The sequence below is a fragment of the Ambystoma mexicanum genome, chromosome 13, assembly GCF_040938575.1.
Source record: "Ambystoma mexicanum isolate Mex_15411 chromosome 13, UKY_AmexF1_1, whole genome shotgun sequence".
In the NCBI taxonomy this organism is placed as follows: domain Eukaryota; kingdom Metazoa; phylum Chordata; class Amphibia; order Caudata; family Ambystomatidae; genus Ambystoma; species Ambystoma mexicanum.
Window position 1 is genome coordinate 205,662,970 of NC_090938.1, and position 20,658 is coordinate 205,683,627.

At 42.3% G+C, this 20,658-nt stretch overlaps 1 long non-coding RNA gene across 1 annotated transcript in view; it reads left to right on the plus strand.

The window, feature by feature from the left end:
- Positions 1-12,043, plus strand: part of LOC138520112 (uncharacterized) — a 100,195-nt gene extending 88,152 nt beyond the window's left edge. Inside the window, exon 2 of the long non-coding RNA XR_011282795.1 lies at positions 11,476-12,043. This is a non-coding gene — a long non-coding RNA (uncharacterized lncRNA). The remainder of the gene's footprint in view (positions 1-11,475) is intronic.
- Positions 12,044-20,658: the final 8,615 nt, after the last annotated feature.

Genomic DNA, 20,658 nt, shown 5'->3' on the forward strand with positions numbered 1-20,658 from the left:
TGGGCGGAACAGTGAAGGGTGAAAACGAGCCATTGACAAGTCTCTTTGCCTTTTCTCCTTTGAGTCTTTTCTTTGATGTGCCCTACTTGTCTGTAAGCACCCATTATTGCCTTTTCTAAGCTTCACCCTCGCCATGGACTTCTCATGCTTTCTCTTCCTTTGCCTCCTACTTCTCTCTTCACTCTCCTCCACTCACAACCATCTCAACTCTTCCCAACTATTCAAAACTATTCCTCTACTCTTGACTTTGCCAAAAGTGGCTCCTATCACGCTCTCATTTTGTCTCAATCGTCCCAACCTAGGCTCCTCAAAAAGACTCAACTCAATTCTCTCACCTCCTAAACCCACCTCCATCTCCTGTACTCTTTCTGCAAATGCTCTTCCTCTCTACTTTGGTTCTAAAATGTCTACCATTCACAATATCCTCTCTACTTACCTTCTATACCCTCCTCCAGCTCACGTTGCTCCAGCACTCCCACTACTATGTCTTCCTTTGCCCCCACCAACCCTAATGACATTCTTGACTTACTCCTCGAGGCTAACCCTTCTTGTGCCCACGCTGTCCCTGCACACATTGTGAAGCACAATCCTCCCAGTGTTGCTCCACATCTTGCTTCCCTCTTCAACCCCTCTCTTGATAATGCCACTTTTCCCTCATCCTATAAGTCAGCTACTATCATCCCGCTCCTTAAGGAACCTGGTCTAGATCATAATTGAGCTGCCAACTTTCACCCTGTCTCTCTTCTACCACACTATTCAAAAATACTAGAGCGAGTAGTATTCAATCGACACACTGAGTTCCTTGATACTCACAGTCTCCGGGACCCTCTTCAAACTGACCTCCAACCTCTGCATTCTACCGAGACAGCTGTCCTCAATGTCAGCAACTTCATCTCTTCTGCTCATCATGAATACCTTTCATCTAGTCTTATTCGTCTCGACCTCTCTGCTGCCTTTGATACTGTCAACATTCTGAATGTCTCTCTACATTATCTCTCCTTGGCATCAAAGAGAGGTCCCTCACTTAATTTTCTTCATACCTTGCCCCCAGACACTAATAGGTGTCCTAGAAGAGCTTTACCTCCCCGCTCACCCCTCTTACTTTTGGAGTTCCCCAGGGATCTGTCCTTGGTCCACTTCTCTTCACTCTCTATACTTAAGCTCTTTGCGCCCTGATCTTTGCTTATGGCTTCTTCTATCAACTCTTCTCTGACAACACTCAGATTATCTTCTCCTGTCACTCCTTATCTGATGAGCTGTTGTCAAAAATGTCAAACTATCTCTGTGCCATCAAACATTGGATGGCATCTCGCTCGCTCATGCTCAACTCCATTAAGAATGACGTTCTCTGCTTCCCAACCAAAAAGGCTATCTCCTCTTTCCACCCTCTCCTTCTCTTCTCTATTGACTACCTTCCTTTACCTGCTTCCAATTCTAACCTTGGTGTCATCTTTGACCCATCACACAACTTCTCACTCTTCATCTCCAAATCTGCCACTGCAGCCAGACTCCTCCTCCTCAATATCATAAAAATCTGCAATCTTCTTTCTTTAAATACTGCTAAACAGATAATCATCTCCTTATTCCTTTCTAGATCTGACTATGGTGCCAGTCTCCTCTATGGCCTTCCCAACTATGCCTTTTCAGGTCTGAAGATCCTCAAATGTGTGGTCCGAAGCTACCAAGGTTATTTATTTAATAACAGAGAGTCTATGGCTGCAGGACAATGACCACAAAGGCCAGTCGGGCTGAGGCAGAGTCATCCACATGTCTAGCATTAATGATGCAGACTCTGACGTTCCTTAAAGAAATACTGAATAGCCAGTTAGGATTGCAATGTTATGAGCACTGTACCTGGGGAAAACATACAATATATCTACAGTAAGAGGCCTGTGGGTGCAGGGAGCACCATACATGCTCCATACAAAAATGTACCCAATGGGATAGCCAGTGCATCATGTGTGCTGCAGTACAGCCTCCTGCAAATGGGCAGCACCTTTATGAATAAAGGGGAACCTGTACATTTCATAAAGTAAAGTACATTTTTTAAAAACACATCCTCTGCACATTTTTTATTTGCATTGCTTTGTTAATATTGTGCTGTGTTTCATTTAAAAATGACAATTCTCTGTCAGCTGCAAACACAGTTAGTTTTGGTTTCTACATTAAACGAACATCCTTGTGCAAGGCATTTGTGATTTACACACTTTTCTTTTGTTGGGAATTCTTGGCAACAAACATTCTGAGCTTCTGACCTATTCCGTTAACTTTGTACTTTGTTTGCTTTGAACATGTGCTGGCAGGAAAATGTCTGAACTCTTCAACTCAATGTTTACAACAACATCATTTCCTCAGCAAAATTTGTCATAAGCTTAACCCGAATCTGTCACTCAAATCTCTAAAAGTTTCAGCCGAACCCAAATCATCACTCTCATTGCAAAGGATACATTCTCTGATGACTCTTTCGATCTGCAAATCGCATCCCGGCCACCAGAAGTCATCACATATTCTCTGTTTGGTCTTCACTATTCCTTGATGACCTTCGTGACCTAGCTCAATAATCTTATGTCGCAGGTTCACAGGTGGAATTATCCGATCACCTCTCATGACTCTGTTATTCACCACATTGAGTTCATCTGCAACCTTCCAATATTCCATGAGATTGTGTTCTTCAAATGTATCTTTCTTCAGATATTTACTGTTTTGAAAGATTTGTTTCAATTTCAGCATAACATCATCTTCTTTTTCAGCCTCTTCCCATTCTGTTTTCGATATGGAAAATGTCTCTATATTTAAAACAACTTCTGAGTTTTTTTCATTCTCATCATCATTCTCTACATTATTGGTGAGCCGTGACAGACAATCAGCAGCGCGATTTTTCACCCCCGGTACGTATCGTACTGTGCAGTAGTACTCTTGCAAAAGTATGACCCATCTTTTTATTCTGTTGGACACATTATCCAATCCTTTATTCATAATGACATGTATTAATGGTTTATGATCAGTGCGGATTTCTACCTCCACTCCCCAAATGAAATTTCTAAACTTCTCCGTCGCCCACTTGATGGCCAATATCTCTTTTTCTATTGTGGCATAAGACTTTTCCGCACCTTTTAACAGTCTTGATGCAAATGCAATTAAATTTTCTTTCCCATCAACTTCCTGGGTGACAACAGCTCCAAGTCCCAAATTTCTAGCATCCGTCGTAATTATGGTTCTTTCCACTTTTGAAATTCTTTAATGATGTGCTCCGCTCAATTCCCGCTTGATATTCTCAAATTCGTCTTCACATTCTACATTCCATTCGAAGATCTTTTTCTTCAGGAGTTCACGTAGTGGAACTGTATGTAAGGCAAAATCTTTTATGAATTTGGAATAATATTCCGCCATTCCTATGAACGTGCGCACTTCTTTCTTTGATTTGGTTCTCGGCATGTTTTGTATAGCATCAGACAACTGCTTCTTTGGGCGAATACCATCAGCAGATATGGTATGTCCAAGATACTCAATTTCTCTGCGATTGATATTGCATTTCTCCCTACTGAGAGTCATTCCTGCCTCATATAATTTCTTGTAGACATGTCGCAACCTCTCATCATGTTCCTTTTGATCTGTGGCATGCACCAATTTATCATCTTGAAAGCAAATGATCCCTTGATCACCTTCAAATAGTTTATGCATAATCCTTTGAAATAGTGAAGCAGCTGATATCAACCCAAAAGGTAGTCTCCTGTATTGGTACAACCCATGTGGCATAATAAATGCTGTCAACATCTTAGATTCTTTATGTAATTTTACTTGGTGATATGCTGAAGTTAAGTCGAGTGTAGATAAATATTTTGAAGGCCCAATAGTAGACACAATTTCTTGTATATTGGGGAGTGGATGTCTGTCAGGGATCACGCTTTTATTAAGCTCGCTCATGTCCACACATATTCTCAGCTTGCCGGATTTTTTTCTAAGCACAACTAATGGTGAAACCCACTCACTGGCATCTATTCTTTCAATGATTCTCTGATCTTCTAACAATTTAATCTCCTTCCTCACCTCATCTCTCATTGATAGTGGAATACTGCGCAATTTCTGGGCTACCGGAGTATGATTCAGTTTCATTTTAATCTCATGTACAAATCCGCGAAGACATCCAATTTCATTCCTGAAAATCCCTTTCGTTATGTCATCATTACTGATGAACTTGTTTTCTTGATTTCTCATAGTACCACTTTCGACTGAATACACCGATTCACTGGATGCAGCATCTAATCTCACTTTGAGTTTGCTTTGATGAGTCCAGCTCAACAAAGGTGTTCTTCCTGCTTTGGTAATATATATTTTTCCATTTGCTTTCCTCTCTTTGAATTTGAGCGTGCCCCAAAACCATCCAATGACATCTATTCGGATTCCACCATATGCTCTGGGTCTTATGTCTGACTCATGCAGATATTCATGTTTCTTCCTGTTCCACAGATTTTGTGGCACTAGGGTATATCTGGCTCCCGAATCAATCATCATGTGCATGTCTACACCGTCAACGCACACCATAGCCTTGGGACTTTCCATTTCTTCCTCATTTTCTTCACCTGTTATAACAAACACGCATTCCTCTCCATCCTCATCACTGTAATTATCACCTCCTATCCAATTTGTAGAGGTATTCTGCAGCATCGAGCATGATGTCCCTTGCCTTTACATTTCCCACATATAATTTTTAATGCAGGGCATTCTGCATTATCTGCCCAATGGTCAGTACCATCACATCTGAAACACCTCCCTGTGTTCTTCCTCCTAGAGTCATCTCCTCGTCTGCGTGGGCTCCTCTTCCTCACATCACCATTATTCGCTCTAGGAATCATTTTTTTTCTTTTATCATCATTCCAGGATACTCTGCCACCCCTTTCTGACTTGTATCTTCTACTGGTATTTTCTGTTATTACAGCTATGGATTCACTGTTCTTGGTCACGTTGGGTGTTGTGATTTTGTCTTTAGGAATATCATGTTTAATTTCTGTAGCCTGCAGCCTATTTTCTAATTCTTTGACACATTTCTCTGTATGCTCGACTTCCTTGGCCACACGTAAAACTGTATCCAGAGCGGGATTATCTTCAGCCCATAACCTTTCTCTCACGTTGCTGCTCCTGCACTCTAACATGAATTGATCTCTTAATCTTTCATCTAACCGAGCATCAAAATTGCATGTTTTAGCCAGCTTCCTTAAATTTGTAATGTATTGTTCCACACTCTCACCTTCTTCCTGAGTCCTCTTCCCAAATTTATAACGTTCCAGAATCGTACTCCGTTTCTTCTCATAATGTTTGCTCATTTTCTTGACTGAATGTTCATACACATTGAGATCAACATCTTCCTCAGGTGGTAGTTCTGGCAAGTTTTCAAATTTTTCTTGTCCTGCCGGGCCCAAACAATGTAAAAGAAGAGATTTCCTCTTCTCCAAACTGCAGTTCTGACCACATACAACACCTGCATAGTGCTCGAATGATTTGATCCACCTTTCCCAAGGGATCACTGGGCCCCCAACCTCCGACAGGAAAAACATGGGTGGTGGCACACTGTTAAAAGACATGATGTACACTTTGCTGGATGATAGTAAAAGGGTTAAGAGTTATGCAAGATATATGTATGTCTTGCACACTGTAGTGTTGATTCTTATAGTTACTTGAATTCATTGCATCAATTTCATCTGTCTTTAACTCAGCACACAATTCTATATTAGTATTGTGTGCCCTGTATCCTTATTATGCTGTACTTAATAGCATCAACATTATTGTTGTTTGTGAAACCTGTTTGCAAACAGGAGTGCCCTCCTATACCATGCAATACGGTAGCTCTGTCCAGGCAGATGAGAGGAAACAACGTAACTGGGCGTGTCAGAACCCAGAACAAAAACAATTAATCATATGCAGGAATTACTGACCATGATCGCGCAACCACTCATTGTGATTTAAACGCTCCAGGGTTTGTCCGATTAGCATCCGGACCGAAATGAGGAACGAAACGGAGCGGCCACAGCTTCTTGACAGCTGCGCGGCCTGCTACACATTCGCCGTGCAGATTTCACCGTTGGAGCGGAGCGGCTGCAGCGTAGGAGAGTTGCGCAGCCAGCTACGACGCTCGTATGAACCAGGTAGCACGGGGGCAATGGGGCGGTGGGGCCTGTGAAATTCCTCGTCGCCACTTGAAGTGGTCGAGGTAAGGACAGGAGACCTTGGATGAACATAATAAACTTTTATTAGCTTAGGTAATTAAATATATATGGATAGAGGAGTACGGATGTAAGGCCCCACCGACTGTGGCTGCAACGATCTTCTCATTTGAATGTCAGAACGTTCACCAACCTACGTCTCTCACCATTCCAACATTCTATCTTTCTCACACCACGAGAGCGCCTCGCGGATTCTCGTGATGAGATAAGACACACGTATATTACACATCCGAATGGAGTGAAATTCAAGTGATTCAGGGATTGGCTAAAATTATTCAGCCAAGGCTAAGTTGCATCCTGTCCCTGGAATAAACAAATGTATACTTTGGCGGGAAGATTGGTAAATTTGCTTGATATGACCATTCATGTTTGGGTTTCTTTTTTGTTTGTACAACTCATTTGTTTCAAATTGTTGAAAGTGCAGGTGTATAATTTGGGACAAGGATAGCTGGGCTCCCTGCATTACCAAAATTGTGCGATCCTGGGCATATCATCTTCTCCCTGTGCACCTCAGTCCACTTAAGTGTCAAAAATCAGAGCGTGCAAAATAGGGGTCATTTTAAGAAGTGCTACATAAAAATTAAAAGAATCTTTGGTAAAGCTTTGGTATAGGCATTGCAAAGAGTTTGTGATATGTGAGGGAATGGGGGTGTGAGGAGTGAGAGACAGAGGGATGATGAGGGAACAAAGGGTCATAATTAGCAGAGTAAAGTGTGGACCCGCACGGTGCTCTCTGCAGATGAAAGATCATGCAGATAGAGTGTTGTGTAATGCACAGGGAGGGACATAAATCACCAGTGAAACCTCCACCGTGGTGGTTCAGGAGAAGTACCAAAACTCATGTTACCAAATGGATGCATCAGAAACTCTTTGAAAAGCGGACACATTTGCAAGTAAAAAATATGAGACTGAAGCGGCTGATCATTGGTGGGAAAATGATAGTGGTTGCAGTTGGAACATATGGGTATTAATAAAGGAACTCCTCTGATCTTATACAATCACACCTGGAGCTTTCTTGATAGAAATTCAAGAGTTGTACAGGCACCCATCTGTCAGTAACTGGACCCAGTAGAAGCCATCTGGAAATAGTGAACTTTATGCAAGGGCTGTACCTTAAGGTATAACACATTATCCAGCAAAGGCTCATTACAGCAATGGTGGGGTATGTCAATCGGCTCCTAGTGGATCCAGTTGCTGAAATACAATTTGGCAATCAGATAACTTCTCCAAATAGCAGAACATAAATATTCACCCTTTTTAAGCACCATCAAAAAATAATGTTGAGCAATATGTAATATGCACACTTTATTCATTAATCATATAACCCACATATGGTCATATCCTTAACACGCTTCCACACTAAAATGCTTTGCTGTTGTTATGACATAGGCGTCAGCAAGCCACAAGTCATGGATAGTGGCTCATGGTCCCATTTTGCTATGATGGGAACTGCACCAGACTGCAGGTTCGGTCTAGTGGCAATTGTAGGTGGCTTGGTGCGGCCAGGGGCATGGCTGAACATCATGAAACAGGCACTTCGGCCATAACGTGTGCCACCCGCATGTGTTGCTCAATGTCACACACGCCAATGTGCACTGTCTGCAAAATTGATTTTAGCGGCTCCTTATGGTTGTCATATATTTTAAAGCAGAATTTTTAATAACTTACATACAGTGCTGGAAGAAAATGAAACATCTTCAGTTAAAAAAAAGTGTTGCTATTCACAGAAAAACATTGTTAAAGGCGCATTGTGGTTAGGTTGCCCTGCCAAATTTCTAATGTAGATTGATTGGCTGGGTTTGCGATATGACTCAAGCCTGTGCCTCAGGAATTACAGCTGCTGGCAAATGATGGACAGTAGCTCCCGATGCCATTATTGGGTATACTCGGCACTGGTCAAAGCTGCGGGCTAAGTCCGGTGGCTATTGAGAGTGGTTTGGTGGAGCTAGGCTAGAGTCATGGTTAAATTCAATTCAACCATGACCTGCCTCCCCAACAGGTGCTGCTCAAAAGGGACATGCATCATTATGTGCAGTAACAAATGTGTTTGTTAAAGGAGAATTATAGTTCTTTCATATATGTTAAAAGTGGAATTATTAATAACTTACAGACAATACTGGAACATCATGAAACATCTTCAGTTATAAATAAAAATAGAAATCAGTGAAAAACTTTGCTAAATGGACCTTCTGGTTAGTTATCCTAATAAAAACCTGTGAAATCTGGTGGAAAAAACGATGTTAAATCGACAGAGCATGGCAGGGGCGCGAGTTAGGACTGCATAGCTTACCATAGCTGGCAAATATCTTCTTTTTTTCGATTTTGTGATGCAACCATAACGTCCCTTTAGCAAAGTTTGTCATTAAATTCTGAACATAAATACATGTTCTTTGCATCCACCTACAAAAGGCATTTTATCTATGCACTCTTTGTGAACGTTTTTTCAGATTTATAGCAGTTTTAATAAATGTTTCTGACTTTAGATTATATATATATATATATATATATATATATATATATATATATATATATATATATGCGTTTTGCATGTTTTTATTTTTGTAATGGCAGTATATGGAGGCAAAGACAAAGAACCCACAACTAATGTTGCTAATAAGTGTTGCATGTCAGAGAACAGGTGTCCGGGGTGGTTGCCAAATACTGTTTCGCCCATGTTACTGTCTAGGCAAAGGCCGACCCTGCCCTGACCTCTGCGCTGTGCTTCATTGGGCCTAGGGTGTGGGATGCCGTATAGTGTGGAGCTGTTACCGAGATATGTGCAGCACAACCAGGGTGACAAGAAGTCAAAGGCTGCCAGAGGATAGAGTTTGCAGCCTACCCAACAGTGCACTCAACTTTAAGAAAGAGACTTCCCTACTTCCCTTCCCTCTCTTTCACAACTTGAGTGCAGGGTTAGTTGAGCAGGCTTGCCAACAATACTATCAGCTACAGGGCATGAGAAGGAACAGGGGGAGGTGAAGGTATTCTATCAGTAATGAGTGATCCATCTCATCGGCAAGGCCAACAACCAGCTCGCCCGAGAGGGGAAATCTCTCGTTATTGTGAGACCCTTAACCCCTTGAGAATTGCAGGCGCAATTCCCTCAGTTCCCGAGGCCTTACGTGCCAAACGGGGAATCCTGATATCCAAAGCTGGGCTACTTATTACACCACCACCATTACCACAGACTCTAACAGGTGCAAAGTCCTCTTTTCTACAGTCAAACACTGTCCGAACCCCACATAGACCCAGGGGTACCATAACTCCAGCAGGAGTGTGAGGCTGGCCATAAGATCTTTATCAACAAGACTGATACCACCATTCGCACATCCAGGGCTACAAATCCTTTGAACCCCTCCATATTTTTCCCAATAAGCCCTTCAACTTATGATCAACTTCTCTACTCATCGCCCGAGAACCTCTCGTACCAGCTTGCATCTCTAAAACCAGCCTCTTACATGGATTACATTCTGCCAGCCACCAGCCTGCTCTTCTTAGGATAGTCAACGTCTCTCTCAACAAAGGGTACCATCCCAGGCATTCTAAAAACAAGGTTTGTATGCCGTCATACATCACCTACAAGACAACCATTAACAGTACTCCAGCCTACCAGATGACCAAACTAAAAACATCAGGTGGCACACGGTCATGCTGCAGTAAGTCCATTAGCATACGGGAAAATAGGTTGGCTTGCAAGCAGAAAACTAGGAATCAGTCCCTCGCATGCAGAACTATGGTCTTTTCGGACTCCATCCCAGTGGCAATCTGACTTCTCCAAATCTCCTTAAGTGAAGGAAATGAAAGAAGACCAGGTTCTTCTAGGTGCATCTTGGGGTAACCAAGATTCTAGCTATCTTGTGTACAACCCCATCTATATTTTGTACTATGATCATTATTAATAATGTTTACATGATTATGTGGGAGATTCTCTCTACCAATGATTCGCTCTATGATTTACAGCACTCATTGCTCCAAAGCTAGATTTGCTCTATAAATATATTGAATGATGATAATTATTATATTACTGATAATAACAACAACCTAGCACCAGTGTGTGTTTGGTATGGGCAGGGGCACAGAATAAAAGTCTTCTTAGAAATACCTCGAATTCTGGGAGGGGGTTCCTTGGGAGGGGTAATATTCAAGGGGCAATGTAAAATGAAATGATACATTTCAGACATCGGATTGAAACTGTGATGGGGCAATTCTGGAGGTGAAAGCTAATCTTTATAAATCTTCTTATTAACTTTGGAGTGCAGAATTGTGCCATGGAAAAGTAATTAACTGGAGAAAGATAAAACTGGCATGGCACATTTGAAACCGGTATGACAATGTTCTGGAGCCAATGTTAAACTGGCCCGGGGACAATGATCAACTATACTACCTGACAATGTTCTGGGAGATATAAAACAGGAATTTTTATTTTAGATGGGCAGTTGGAAGCTGGCATGGTAATCTTCTTTTTGTATTGTCTAACATTCGTTTTTTTCGGGGCGGGGGCAATGATATGGCATGATAAAGTTCCTATCCTGGTCAATGTAAAGTTGTCATGAATCATTTTCTGGGGAAATGAAAAACGGTATTGGTAATCTTATGGCTGGCTTGTGAAATAGACAATAATTTCAAGTGGGCAATATGAAACAGCCATCAAAATCTTCTTGGGGCACTTGGGTGGCATGAGAATGTGAATACTCACTGGATTGGACATTGACTCAGGCAATGGCATATTTTGGAGCAAAGTGCCATATTTGAGTGGCACCCCACACAGTTTGGTAAATGGTGTTTGATGTCAGCCATAGCAACCTGGAATATTTAAGTAACATCATGGAATGATTGAGTGCTCCCTGGAGTATTAGAACTCCCATATATACGTCAATGGTAACTTGGTACCCTTTCCTTTAAGAACAATTCTTATTGTATTCTGTTTTCTGGCCATTCTGATTAAAATGTGTTAAGTGGTTATCAGGACTAATAGCACGTGTTATGTCTTCTGGCAGAGTGTTTAAGACAAGTTTAATTCCCTCTACTAGTGCAATATTGAAGTCTGCTGCATATTCTACTGCCGTATCATTTATGAGGGAGTCAGTGCAATGTCCATGTATCCCGAACAGACACTTTACAGAGATGGCAAACCATGTAATCCTCTTTAAACTAAGTCTAATACGGAGCGCATGAAAGGAGAAGGCAAAGTGGAGAGCTAAATGAATGTCCATCAATGGGTCACTGCTCTAGTTAACCAAATTCATTTCTCTTTCAGGGACCATCAATATCGGCTGAAAATACCTGTCACAAAAGAGAATCCGGATCAAAGGGCCAGAGGACACCTTTTGAATCCAGTCCCGTTGGATATGCGAGGATATTTTTTTTTAAAAACTAAATCTGACCAGGATAAACTGTGCTTCCTAAATATGTCCCAAAACTATGTATTCCATTGGATCATCAAAAGGAAAAAAAGATCATTGTCATGTTGAAAGTATATTACGCTATCCTTGCGTACAAGTGAAGAACACCCCAGACATGTTGATCCCTTTCAGCACCCTGCATATTACATAACGAACATCCCCATGCATTTCTACTCAAGTGACACAATTGGACTGGTATCTACCTTCCCCAACAGGACTACCAAAGACCTACCCGGCTGGTCGGTTGATAACCTTACTCTTACATAATATTCTTTCTATGTCCATGGCTTCTTCGGCCTTCCTCTCATAACTCTCTAAGTGGCCATTTTATTTTTCGACCGTCCTGAGATATTTCGGATGCATAACTTAAAATGTTTGCACACTAGCGGCTGAAATATGTCAATAAATTTAATTTGATTTGAACGAATGTAAATCGATTCTTCTGTCAAATTAAGGGTTACCACTGAATCACTGCGAGGGCCCTTCTGGTGTGTGCTGGGTGTGAAGTGTCTAGTTCCTTAGGGCCCATCACTGCAGCATAAAGACTGGAATTAGGCAACACAGAGATGGCCTTGCAACACATCACTTTTCCACATCAAAGCCCTGGCCTAGCACATCTTCGATTCCAAACACCATAGTTGTTTCTTGAGGTCCACTCTATGTTCTTATCTTCTGCAGTGATCACAACTACATTACAACCATAATGATATCCACAACCTTCAGTACCCTAATTAAAAGGTTAGGCCTGAGTAAACTTGACTTTTGAAACTGCCTCACAAGCCTGCCGATATACTTCATGTTTCTTGCCAGAGTCATCTTCTTCACCACTCGGGATTTCTTCAGTATCTTTCGTGCAATTTGCAGCTCCTTCTTCCAAAACCATGCTGTATGCTCCTCTGTGCAAAATATAGCCCAGCGCACATTTCTGACATGGGCTCTTAAGATATTCCGTGGTGTTACAGTTTTAGGTTAGAACATCTGCGGTGCTACCAGAGAGTAGCACTCTAAGGCTCACAGCGAGGTTTACTGTGCTTGTCTGATGAAATCAGAGAGTGGTTGAGGTGCTCTGGAGAAATAATCGTGAGTGTTTTGTGATCTGAGAGGTATCCTCAAAATGGGATAGGTTAGGGGGGCGACTCGCGAGCCAGCCAAGTAGATGACAGGATCCTGCCATTTAGAACCATCTGACAAAGGCCTGCTGTGAGGTTTGCTGGTCTTGGTTTGAGGTGGCCAAAGATGGTTCTCTTCACCTTGCTTATCGGTGCTAACTCCTTCCCTATCCTGATGTCCGGAAATCCTGCTGAAGATGTGGTCTGTGCACCTGTGAGGAGTGGTGTGCCCCTGCAAGCGAGGGGCTCTATGAAAAAGCATGGCATAAACAAGCTTACCATAGGGTGACAAGAACTAAACACCCTTAATCAATCATTCTTGGTAGCTCCTGGACACACATGTAGGCTCTTTGGGCTAACATCAACAGGATCGCGCAGCGCACAGAAAACTAAGCCAGGATCTTCTTGCACCCCTGGGGAATCAAAGGCAGTGGGTTTAGAGTGCAACACTCTGAATGATAGGTAATCATAACAAACAATCTCCAAAAAGACTGAGATGGGAATCCTCCTTGCCTGGTGATGCCTTGTATACCAATATGTATACTGGGTAATTGGGGGAGGCACTTTTAATGCACTTGTCACACACACACTGTTATATATTGATATAAGGGGGTTCTCTTTGCATCAGAGTACTCAGTAGCCAGTGGTTGCTGGGAACCTAGGAAAGCAGTGCCCCACCAAGCTACAGTACCTCTTGAGGAGGCAACTTAGCCCTGGCCTCTGGAAGGCCCCAACATGTCCCTCACGTCACTTGAATCTTGGGTGCGCACAGGGGCCCGAGGGCGAGTTCAATTAAAATAAATAAATGCATGTTAAACAAAATATAAAAGGCATGAAATTGAAGCTACATACCCATTCATACTGCATTGAAACATATTCAGCCCAGATCAAAAAAGCTGTGCAGACGTATGAAAGCGGCTGAACAATGAATTTGTATAAAAGAAGACAATGTCGATAGACTCCTAAACTATGTTTTGCAGCCCGCAGCAGAGCTAAAGTAGCTGATTATGAAGAATGAGCTTTTAATGTATGGGGAACAACAACATTAGTTTTTGACCTCTTGGAAGCCATACAAATAGATAAGTATTAGCTCCTGGAGAAGGTTTATTTAGTCACATATAACTGTAGACCTCCAGCATTTGAATCTTTCATAGAGTCATAGGCTTGAATTATCCCCTGTTGTCAGGCTGGGTATCCTCGGTAAATTCAAAAATGCATAGCAGTAAGTAAATACATTTGATTGACAGCCTATCAACTTCATACTGGCCCTGTGTTCCCTTTTCTCCATGGCCAATAAGGGAGACAGGATGACTCCATTTCTGGGAGCCACAATCGACCTCTATATAAGTAGTTGCAGTGCCTCACTCATATAGGATGGAAGGTCAACCTTAAGGGGAGGCAGGTGGCCTGCACATGAGTCTATGAAAGCTACCAAAGCTAGAGAACTACAGTTACAGGTAACTAAACCTTCCGCAGCATTAGTGAACAGTGAAAACACCATGGACCTAGTGGGAGACATTTTATAGAAAAAGATGTTGCAGCACTATCTGAGTATTCAAATACAAAAAGATGTATCATAAAATATCATTTTTAATTCATATTCCTGTCAAAGCACAAGTATCAAAACATTAAAAAACACATACACAACATAGCAGTATACAATCATAAAATTATTCCACCTCACAAAATCAAGGCAAAAATACTCAATGGAACGCAGTGGCAAGTATTTTTGCCTTGATTTTGTGAGGTGGAATAATTTTATGATTGTATACTGCTATGTTGTGTATATGTGTTTTTTAATGTTTTGATACTTGTGCTTTGAGAGGAATATTAATTAAAAATGATATTTTATGATACATCGTTTTGTATTTGAATACACTGTGTCCAGCCCATATTTGTTAAGAGGTTGCGGAAGTAGGATTCTATTTCAGGGTTCACATTGTGTCATTAAGATGTTGTATGTCCTTCCTTTTGTTGATTTTATACCTTGTATCCCCACTTGGTAGGAGGGATTATCACCATAGTGTGGAGCAACCCTTGAAAGAAATATTCTGCAGCACTACCTGTCCCACTTCAATGTCCACTCTACTGTCAACATCCCCACATCCCCCCTAGTGAAGACCTGCCCAGTTCATAAGTCTTAAAAACTTGGCCAAGAAGTAACAGAGAGCTTGACATACATCGAGAGAATGCAGGGTCCTTTGAGAAACAGAAGTAGGATTAGTGAAAAATGTTGGCAGTGAAACACAAAGAGGCGCACCACTGTGAAGGTCCTGGCTGGAAAACCTAGGTGCGGAGGAAGGACAACATTGTCATTAGGAAAGGTGGTTTAGGGCTCCTTGGATAAGAGCGCTCCCTATGTGTCTGAGTGATCCCAATGAGGAATCTTGCTTTCCAGATTTGCAAAGCCCTGTGCACAGGCTCAAAGGCTGGGTTCATGATCCTAGACAGAACTATGTTCAAACGCCATGAAGGCACCAGGCACAACCTTGATGGAAACGACTGAAGTAGTCACTTGAGAAATCATTTACCTATGACGCAGCCTGAATCCAACGAGCAGAGGTAGCAAAAGATGGCCAACATGTGAAATTTGATGGAAGCAAATGGAAAGACTAGTGCGAGGTCAGTACAGCAAATAAGGCAGTCAATATCGAGGGTGAAAATTCAATGGGCAGAGGGTATAATTGTGGCACCTGTAGCAAAAGCTTGTTTACTCCTTAAGATAGACATTTAGTGTGGACATGGCTCTAGCATTGCCAACGTTATCCAGACAGTTGATCGAGAGCCCTAGATGTCTAAATAGTTGCTTCTCAGGTTCCGGCCTGTCCCTGCAAGTGATCTGCAGTCATGGTTAAGGACTCAGTCTCCACCTGGACAGCAGCTAAGGGCGGTTATGATGAACATGTGCACCCTGTGGAGTTCCCTATCTGCTGATGTGTTCTCCACTTCAGTTAAATGTTCCAATCACAAGGAGACATGATGGCGTATTGCCCAAGTCTGAGGGAGCTGTGCTTCCCTTGAGAGCAGTGCTGTCCTGGTGCCTCCATGTTATCCACTTGGATTGTTAGGGCTCAAGGACATGGACTGAAGGGGAGGAAGACAGTCAGAAGTTACCGGTTTGGCTGAAGAATGTTGATGTGAGTCCACATTCTGATGTTGACCAAAGTACCATTGTGTTGAGGCTCTTCAAATGAGGGCAATATCTTGATATGGACGCGTATGAGGTGAATCAGCTTCTACGGAGGGCAGGGAATCCTCTCAGTGAGAAGACCTTTTGACCTTGGCACTGAGAAAGTTGGTGTTGCCCCATTTTCCCATCACCTGGATCCACAGGCGGTTGATGATCTCTTGGGTCACGCCATTGCGAAGCCTACAGTCGTGAAGAGGCCGATGCAAGTTGTTCACAGTACAAGTTATCTGATTCAGTGAGATGTGCTCTTTTCGCCAGGTTGCAGATCGGTCCCTTGGAAGGCTTGATTCTGCGTGTCAAAATCGGCGCCTAAGAAGAGAATATCCAAGATTCAAGGAGAGATGGAGCCGAGACTTGGTTTCATTAACTGAGAGTCCCAGCTTGCATAGTAGGGCCTCTGTAGTATTGGTATATGAGACTTCCATGCAGAGTCCTAACACCACCAAGTCATCCTGATAGGGGAAAACATGCATCCTCTGCCCCCGGTGTCGAGTAGCCACCAGTGCCAAGCACTTTGTGAACACATTTGGTGCCGGGCGGAGGCCAAAGGGCGGGTTGTGGAACTGGGAATGTAGTACTGAGGTATAACTCTCAGAAAACCACAGTAAGCTGGATGAATGTGGATTTCAATACATCCTGAAGGTCTATTGTACACAGAGACGTTTTTAGGGGAGGACAAAAGGGGCACTTGCCCCGTGCCCACACCTTGCAGGGGGGCCCCACAAGGCTGCCTGATCTAAAGAAGTAAGATTCCATTGTTCACCAGACTTAAATAGCGCACGTTAGGATATTTTATGGCATGCTGCTGAGGCTCTAATCCTATTCACTGCGGGTTGTTGACAAGTAAATGTTGCCTTGATCAATTCATCATGTAATTATTTCTGTGTTCATTGTGGTATACATAGTCTGTTTGTTCACTACGGCACAACTCCATTAGCATTCTTTTCTTCCTGGAGGAATTATGTTGATCATGTGCAATAGCCAAAGCTGAAATACATATTGATAAATTGAGTGCCTCAATGGCTCACAAGTTAACTCATTGTGTTAAGCACTAATTGCAGAGATATGTGTCCATATGTAAGATTAGAATAGCACATTCCAGCAAGGCTGGATGACCCTTGCCTATGACTGAAGTTTATAAACCTACCTGCATATTTACTTGCTGTTTTAGCACAACAGGTGCTATTATCAGCAAAGCACCTGCAACAGATAGGGGTTGCAATACAAACTAACATGTCATCCGTATTGTGAAGGTCTAGAAATTGCTTTGTTCAGATGGGGTGTTGTAAAACCTAGGCAATCACCTCCAGTGATGAGCATAAACTGTCAGTCCAAGAGGTGATTAAGTATCCAAATTCAATACTGTGGAACCCAAAGGGTTCATGCTTGTATCCTGGCTTTGCCAGCAGATGATGGTGATCCTGGTCAAATCATCTAATATCTTTTACATTACTGTGCTGTCTTCTGTGAGGTTTGCCTTCTCTCATGCAGTTGGCATCATTCAGCCCATTACTTGATCGTGTTTCTTATGTAGGCCATTTGAGTGGAAGGGGTGGTAGACAGAAGAGAGCGGACCAGATGTTGTAGGCCTCGGGCAAGCATATTTTAAAGTCTTCTCATTGGACACAACATTTTTTTGCTTTTTCGTAAAAGTCAAAGGTCTTTCTGCACGTTTATAAATGACAACTTCACAAGCCAGTGTTTCAGAAGTATTTAAAGCTTTAAAATACAAAAGACAAACCCAGATGAAATCTGTTAAATCACATCAATTGGTATGCTGTTACTTATATACTTTCCTTGATGATAGAGAGAATGAAGCTAGAATCATTCCCATTTTGCGCAAAGCACCCTTCTATAATATTTTGTTTTAAAACATTCATGTTTGCTAATGTGATCTGTGTACATTCGAAGTTCGTTTCATAAAATTAGATCATTTTAGTTCATGGTAAGAACTGGAAATGAAAGTGTTGAAAGGCAAACATTGCAGAGTTGGCACAAAACCCAGCTTCACCCCATATCAATGTGTGATCCTGGGCATCTCATTTAATGTATTGCCGAAACTCTGAACATTGTCAGTCCCTAAACTTTTCAAAATTGTCAGCCTTCAGAGTGATTTCCTTTTCAGGCTATAATCTTCAAAAAAGCCTCACTCTTTGTTTCACTGTCTATAGAGTTGCTTTCACTACGTGTTCTTTTGATCTCTAATGACAACACTATTTGAAAACCATGCCCCACTTCTGATCTCAGTCTGTCTGAATACAGATACCCTTCAGGCAGCCTCTAATCTACATCCACTATCCATGCTACAGTATGGGTAGCTTTCTCGTTCCTTCCAATTGGTCTCCTCTATCCATGCTTGAGCACTTTTGCATTCTGGTTGGCAGCTAATGTGAGTTCTGGATTACATGTACCATTTACATATGGTCCTGCATTAATACTAGAGTCTGCATACCCTATTGATAAAAAAAGTATCTTGGATCTATACTAGAACAGAAGTAACCTCTTCTTAGACTGCTAATGCTGGCCTTTAAATGCTACCTGTTTATCATTCTGATTAGAGCAAGAATGAAGATTGTAATGGGACTTAAAGGCAGTAAGCATGCTTATTTTCAATGCTGGGGGCAGCATATCAACCTCTACGTTATATGTTGTGATTGCAATGAAGGGGTGGGGCCGGGGAGAGGGGTTTGGGGGAAGTGCGACCCGAAGATGTCCGTGCCCAGGGCCCCAAAAGTGCTGAAGATGGCCCTGATTGTACTCAAGCAGGTTCCAGGCAGTATCTAAGGCAACACTGGTTTTCCAGTGCTCATTATAAACTTGCAGTTTTTTAATAAAAAAGGTTTAAGAGGCTCAGACCGAGCTTTAGAGCTTTTTCACATTCAGGGCTCAAGTCGGAGGTACACGTGGGTGGACGGAGTCCCCCCCAGTTTTTTCAGGTGTTCCCCCACTTTTTTCAGAGGGTACCTTGATATGCACATTTCTGGTCACTACACATTTAATTGGTATGTTAGGCACCCTTTAGACACATTAAAAGCTGCTCCCAGGGAAGGAAACATGAAATTTGACTGTTTGCATGTCGTTCATCAGCCATTTTATTGCCGCTGCACTTTTTGCCCAAAATGTTTTGCCGAAAAAACATCGAAAAATATGGGAGGGGGCACGGCATATAAGGTGTAGGGTGGGGTGGTGTATAGAGAGTAAATAATAGAGGAGGGGGATTGGGCTCCACCCCAAATAAAAACAGATTCAAGGATTTTTTTTAGACAAACGTTTTGGGCAAAATGTGCTGCGAAAAATAAACAGGTGTTGAACGCACAGAGAACCTCCAGATAGCTGCTACTAGAAACATGGCAAAAAAGGATACAGTCACCATACACGAAGGGGTGGCCAATGAACGCAAAAGTAGCAGACCCAGTGCACAATCATCAACTCTTCCTCAGTGCACACAGGCCAGGCAAGTCGAAAACAAAGTGAAAATCCACAATCCGCTTGAGACAAGAAAAAGAGCACAAAGCGCAACCTTCGGTGTACTTCTCCTGATGGTCTCAAATGATTAACATCTTATGAAAATCCAGTTCCCAACAACTGACTCATCAAGGCAAGTAAAAGAAAACCCCGCTTTCCAATAACCTTAGGATATGATGATTTGCATCAACAAAGATAATACTTTCCAGACTGGTTCCAAAAAGTGACCACATCCCTCAACAAATGAACAACATCAACAAAGAGATAGCAAAAACTTGTTCGGGAATACCAGCGGTGCGCAGTGAACACTATCATGAAATCAGTAAGAGGCGCCATCTAGCCGACTACATGCATCTAAACTAAAGATGCATAAAAACATGTGTCCTTCTAGAGAGAGGCACAAGCCTGGTTCAGGAAACACTGGTACAAATGACTGCAACAAGGCAAACTCACACCTGGTACTCCAATGAGTCAACAAGAGGACTGACATACATGCAGTATCCCCGAATGTTTGCAGCAGTAACCCCTACAAAGCAGCAGAGGGTTACTCCAACACAAGAACATGAAAGGGAACAACATGTGGCAGAGAACACCCAGAGTGGGAGCAATAAACCACATGGACCCATGCACATACAATGCTACAGAATAGGAATGACAATGCACAGAGAGCTATCCCAGGATGTAGACAGAATGGGCGTGGCACCTCTTTGGGGTGTGACTCAGCAGCAATAGAGTCTCTCAGACAAAATAAATCAAATGCAAACTACAGAAACACTTGTGTAAACAGACGCCTGGGACTGGTAAGCCATGCGAAAACACATACAATATGGAACAGACTTTCCCAAGAAGAGGAGAACCATGTATCACAAACAAACCGACATTGAAAACTTACAGACAGGATAGAGAGACAATCATATAAGGGTAACCGAATGAATATTGCAATTTTGTGTGGAAAATCTATATATCCTCTATATCTTGAACCTGCAAGGGTACATATCAGAAAGACTTTAGCAACAATAATCAGCCAGGGCTGCTGAATGCATAGGATGCATTGTCACCAAGTGCACATTTGAAACTGGCAAACAATGCAATGTGTGTAGGCGTATGTATGTTTGCATAGCCATATGTATGTGAAAATGGGTAGACATGTATGTGAACTTACAGTACCCTCCTCTTCAAGGAATGGCTCGTCCCAGACACATAGGTTCACAAACACCACCCACCTAACCTGAGACTTGGTGATCTGCTCCCCTAGGTTCATCCCCTGGTTGCTT